We start from the raw sequence: 6,812 nt of genomic DNA on the forward strand, positions 1-6,812 counted from the left end.
AGATGTGACAAGTGGTAGGACACTTGGAAACTTGTGTGACAAGTGTCTTGACACTTGTCTCTTCTCTATGGCCTTCCTTTTTGGGTTGAATACTGTCAAGAATAGAAACAACCAAATTTAGTAAGCACAGTCAGAGTACAGAACTTACTATTTTTAGAATGACATCCCTATTTTTTAGGACTAGCATTTTTAGGCTTATTCGAGGCTCCTAAAATTTAGGGACCTCCTAAAATTTAGGAATCTCCTAGAATTTAGGGACCCCCCCAATATGGGTATCATATGAAAGCTTTTTCCGTGTACATCGCAAAAATGGTATGCGAATCTTCATGTGACTTTCCTATGCAAAGAAATGTGCATTTCAAGCTTTCAGCCCACACATGCACATTTTACAAGCATTTCATGATCATGTCATCTTGTGGATTGTAACTGTCTGTTCTGGTGGATCTAGCCCACACTTCAAGGCATCAATCCTTTCTGTGTGCGAGTCTAACCCTGATATGCGTGAGTTCTAGTCACAGGCGCCCAATCGGGTCATATAGGTGGAAGTGTAAACTATCTTTTCTCTAACCCACCGTGTGGGTCCACCATAATCTGTGACCACTCATCAGTGGCCAGCTCCAATGCACTTTTCTTTATATCTAATTAGTGCAAAGGAAATAAATTCAATAAATCATTATATAAGTAAATTAATGAAAAAGGATACAAATTTTGTTTCTATAGAGTTGTGATATATGATGATGGATTTTCTTCATCAAATCAATAGCATATCATTTAATTTAAAATTATGGTAATCGCACTAATAATATATAGTCATTTCATGCTTTTGTCGATGCATGTTGCTTCTACCCACCTTGAGAATACAAGCTAAGTAAGTTTTGGTTTTACTATAGGGTAGGGAGGTTAATAGAGGAACAATTAGGCTACTTAAGCTTGTGTTCTAGGTGTTACATGCATCATGTTCCTCCTAAGTTTTGGTGTGAATGCTTTCTTATCCATTGACATTTTTTATCTTTTAGCTAGAAAATGGATTTTTTCATGTGTAAACATTTCTCAATGGGTGTGGTGCTTAACGATTGTACTTTGATATCATTCTCATAGTGAATGTGACATTCTAGCACTTTTCTCTCTTGTTTTTCACTTATTTATTATGTGTGTGTGTGCACATGTACACTATTGAATCCCAATCTAACAATGAAACTAGAGTATACATTTCAATCATTGTCACTTTGCTCGTAAGCTACCTTGGCCATAGTTACCATTTGAGCTTCAAACTTGGTTGCTTTTTCCCTTGGTGGTTGTTGCATGAACTTTAAGCTTGACAATGTGGAGACTCTTGGACATCACTTGTTCCAGTTTTTTCTTGAGTGTGAAATTTGCTATGTGGTTGTCACATCTTTTTTACAATTAGATATGCACAATGGGATGTCTACAATTGAGTAGACATCCAATTGTAGACATCCCATTGTGCATATACATCCCATTGCATCTTGGTCTCCTTGCTTATGATTAGATACATAAGAATCAATTGTTGTCTCCTTGTCACGTGCATATCATATGCGAGTTTGACAATTGTTGCATGTCTATCTCATTGATTGTTGCAGTTGAATGAGAGTGTGTAGCTTAGGTTGCATTAGCTTTTCTAACACACGGCATGCTCTACACTTGTGTTTATCTCAATAGGTGCATCTTAACCTTAATAACCTCAATTGTATAGTTGATAGGTACCTTCAACTATGCCACGTCACAATGTTTGTTAGTGTTTATTTGATATGCATATGTGATTTTACTCGACAATCAATCACACCAATTAAACATTAAAATATTTATATCTCCCATCTTTAATTAGCATTCATACACAACATCCATTTAGGCACAAAGTCTTGGGGATTTTGTAGCATGCATTAATTTTTTTCAAATCTTATAAAAAAAGTTAGAGACTTGAAAAATCCCAAATCTCATAAAAAATTTGGTATCCAAGATATTGCTTAAATTTCCATTATTGCAATAGATAGAAAACTATCATGGTTGAAATGGTCTATATATACTAGGCATTAAGAAAATTTGCTTTCAGTACTAACCATTGTATATACTAGTTTTGTGGTTGAATTCCACATGGATCAATGCAATATGTGTGTAATGATGAGAATACCTTTGTTACTAACGCATTATACAATGGATTCTCAACTTGGTTTATATAATAGGAGAGTATTTGATGATGCATTATAAGTTGATGCTACCATTGTGGATCATATTGAGTCATGGCATGCTCGATCTGGTTATCTTAATTATGGCAATTTGCTTTATCTACAAAGCAAAAACATTGTGCTTAATCTCTTCATTAAAAGCACTTGCTCACAATGTATATGAAAGTTTGTACTTGGCAAGAATGCATCGTGCTTTGTTTCCCAAAAGTGGATCTATGGGTGTTGATGAGAGACTATAACCTGTACATAGTGATGTTTGTGTGTCTATGTGTATCAAATCCATTAAATAATGCTTGTACTTTGTTACCTTATTGACGACATGGCTCTCATCATTGGTTGGGCATATGCTTTGAGGCACAAATAAAAAGTGTTAGTATGCTTTAAAACCTTATGGGCCTTGGTTGAAAATGGCAATGGATGCAAATTGACTACACTACGTACTGATCGAGAGGAGAGGATGAGATATATGTCAACTCCTTTTTGGTTGAAAGGGCATTATACATCAATGTATTACATCTTATACGCCTCAATAAAACGGAGTGGTTGAAAGAAAAAATTGCACTTTGATAGAAATTGCACATTGTATATTATCACACGAGATGTCCCTAAAGTTTTGGCTTGATGCTATTATGTATTGAACAACACCCTAATTTTGAGCCCATTGATCAAGACATTATTGATTATAAAGTGGTCGATGAGAAGGTTGCTATTCGAAAAGCTAAAATAGTCCCTAGATGGCTGATAGATACATTACGAAACTACAAACAATTTATTTCACTTCTTGATAGATCTAGAATAGCTACTCTCCATGCACACGATAACTTGGTTGACATACACTCGTAGTTATTGCATACAATGAGGAACCTATTTCTTTGCATGATACTTTACAAAATGAACATGAATAGTTGCTATGCAATTGAAAATGGGTTCTATTCATAAAAATGGCACATGGGAGTTATGTGACTTGCTTATTAGACGAGCATGCTATAGATAGAAAGTGGGTTCACAAACTAAAATGTAGATGTGATATCATTGATCACTACAAGCCACATCTTATTGCCAAAGGGTATGCCCAACATCATGGGATTGACTATGATGAAACATTTGCACCCACTTCATGCATAACCACCATTCGTAGTGTCATAGCTTTAGCTACTCATTATGATTGGCATATACATCCATTGGATGCAAAGACTACTTTACTAAAAGGTGATCTTCATAAGGAGGTTTATGCCACACAACCTCTTGGCTTTGTTCAGAAAGTATCAGAAAGCAAAGTGTGCCATTTGTATAAGGTTCCCTATGGTTTAAAGGAGGAACCTAGGGCATGGTATGAAAAGATATATACACACTTGATTGCTCTTGGCTTCAGTAATTCACACATTGAAAGCACACTTAATGTCGACAAAGATATGTATAATCATTTGATTCTCATTCTTTATGTGGATGACATGCTATTGATTGGGCCTCATGAAGCATAGATTTTAGCCTTAAAGCTGAATTACAACATGCTTTTATTGTGATAGATCTTGGCCACTTGCACTGCTATCTTGGCATATAGTTTACTATAGTTAAGGGGGGTATTATTTTGAAACACTCTAATTATATTGGACATCTTCTTGAGTGTTTTCAAATGCAAGTTTGTAAGCCTATCTCTACTTCCATTGAGATAAGTCACATGTTTACACTTGAGGATGCAGGAGAACCATTTGGTGCTTCTTTTTATCAACAAGTTGTTGGATATTTGTTGTATTTGTGTAATACATAGTTAGATATTCAATTTGGGGTCTCTCAGTTGGTATGCTTTATGCATGACCCTAGTACTATACATTGGCAAGCATTCAAACATGTCTTTTGTTATCTCAAAGGCACTCAAACATTGGGCCTTTTTTATCCTAAAGGCACTTCTCTTTGCTTGCATACATTCGTGGATAGTGATTGGACTAGTTGTTTTAGCATGAGGGTGTCCACTACTAGTAATTGTTTCATGCTTGGTAATTCATGTATTTCTTGGTTGAAGAAGAAGCAATCTATAGTGGCCACATCTCGTTGTGAAGTCGAATAGTAGTCGCCCACTCCTATCTATATTGATAGTTAAGAGTGCCATGGCAATTGTGAGAGATCCAATCTTTCATGCTTGCATTAAGCATATTGAGGTGTATTATCATTGTCATAGAGAGGCTCCATGCAAGGTTGATTAACTTGGTTTATGTCCCTACACCGGACAACTTGGCAGATGTGTTTACAAAAGCTCTCTCTAGAGAGAAGTCTAAAGTCTTTCTCATAAGGCTCTAGGCTGGATACCATTTGGGGATTGATCTACTTACTCCCTGTATACATTCACATCATTCACTTGAGGGGCGTTTGTTACACTTATCATGTTTCTCCTAAGTTTTGGTGTGAACACTCCCTTATCCACATGCACTTTTTACCTTCTAGTTGGAGAAGGGTTTTTTCTTGTGTGAACACCATCACTGGGGGTGTGGTACTTAGTACCTTAGGAATTGTACTTTCATATCATTCTCACACTGTGGATGTTACATTCTAGCACTCTCTTCTCTTTTGTTGTTCACTTGTTCACTATGAGAGACAAAGTGTGTGTGACATTCTAGCACTCTCTTCTCTTTTGTTGTTCAATCGTTCCCTATGACAACAATTCATAGAACTTGTGCATTCACAACTCATAATAGTTGGAATGTATATCAATTGGACATTAAAATTGCATTTTTTGAATGGTGATTGACATGATAAAGTATATGTATTTTACTCTCATGATGTGTTTCAAAAGCACATTGAACAAATTGTCCACATTAAAAAAGATATTGTCTAGTCCAAAGCAAGTCCTCGATCTTGATAGAAGAAAATACACATATTTCTAACTACATGAGGTTTTCAGAATAGTCCAAATAAGAGCACCTTCTATGTTACACATGAGGGTGATGTGCCTCTAATCATTGTGGTTTATGTCGATTCCTAATGACATATGTAGTGGTAATTTTAAGGTTGATTTGAATTTAAATTTTGACATGTGAGATTTAGATTTGTTACATCATTGTTTGGATATTCAAGTTAAGTAGTATGATGGAGGCATTGCTTTGTGCTAAGCAAAAGTATGTTGAGACATTGATGCATATATTTGGTCTTGAGGGCTCCTAAGCCTATTGCTACTCTTGTGGATACAAGTTTGAAGTCAAAGTCTTGTTGATGCTAGAGACAACTTGTTTCCTTTCTCTATCAATAGGTTGTTGTGGATATGCTTGATTTACACATTCATTGCAAGGCCTAACACTCAGTTTAGAAGCTTAGATAAGCGAGCCCCCAAGCACCCAGGCATTAGCTAGCAATGAAGAGTATATTTTGCTATTTTGGGCGGTACTTGATAGCTTGGGTTGTTTTATCCCAAGGGGAGATCAGAAAATTTTATATTCTTTCCACATTTCAATTGGGTCAATTTGCTATGACACTCATATATCCACAATTGGATTTTGCTTTTCCACATTAATTGCTATGATACTCGTATATCCACAATTGGATTTCGCTTCATACTTGGCAAATCATGCGTATCGTGGTTGAGCAAGATGCAATCCACTACAACCACTTTTAATTGTGAAGTTGATACATGGAAACTTTTACAACTATGATTAAATGTGTAGGCTACATTTGTCTGATTCAATGCCCTCACTAACACCTGGGGCTGTGTTAGGGATTGATTAGTTTGTTGTATATTCAACTTTCATTTTAAGATGACCATATTGAGTTGTCTCTTTTTCCCTTCTCTCTCCATATTCATGTTTCTCTTCCGTTGTCCGATCTCACACCAAACCAATCTCTCTTATAGATAGTCTCTTTTTGACATACTAGTAATGCATTTCAATGAGTGTAATGCAAGCCAAGAAGAATGGTATTGTGCTATTGTCAATGCACTTTGATTGTTTGTGATGGTGGTGGAACAACCCAAGCTACCAAGTACCACATTCAAATGGCAAAAGATACACTTCACTGTCAACTAATGCATTGGTGCTTAGGCTAAGCTTGCTCACCTATGAGCGTGAGTGTTAGGCCTTGCAATGAATGTGTAAATCAAGCATATCCACAACAACCTATTTATAAAGAAAGGCAACAAATTTGTCTCTAGCATTCTTAAGACTCAAATTCATTTGTGTGTCTATGTGTAAACACACACACACACACACTCTGTGTGTGTGTGTGTGTTGGGGGGGCGGGGTGCTGCTGAGGGGGGCAACAAATGATCAAATAGGAAGTAGCAAGAGAGGATATTGAGCCTTAAAATAGGTCAACTAGCTCCAGAATAGATTGGCATGCCATAATATGCAATTGACTAGTCATTAAGGATACATAATTAGGATAAATTTGACTTGTTTGATTCGTACTATCATTATTCTTTGGCTAAAGAGGAAACCTACCACTATCATTCATGGTACCAATGGGACTAGCTCTCCCTTTCCCACTACTTATCTACAACTCCACCTCTCTTAGCAAGTCTTTGAGTTGTTTGATATGCTACTTATTATTATTCTTGGGTTGAAGAGAAATCCTACTAGTCTATCCTTCTCCATACTAATGACACTAGCTCTTGCTTTCCTACTA

This window comes from Lygodium microphyllum, chromosome 28 (genome assembly GCF_053477565.2).
Source record: "Lygodium microphyllum isolate KBCC chromosome 28, Lygodium_microphyllum_v1.1.10, whole genome shotgun sequence".
In the NCBI taxonomy this organism is placed as follows: Eukaryota; Viridiplantae; Streptophyta; class Polypodiopsida; order Schizaeales; family Lygodiaceae; genus Lygodium; species Lygodium microphyllum.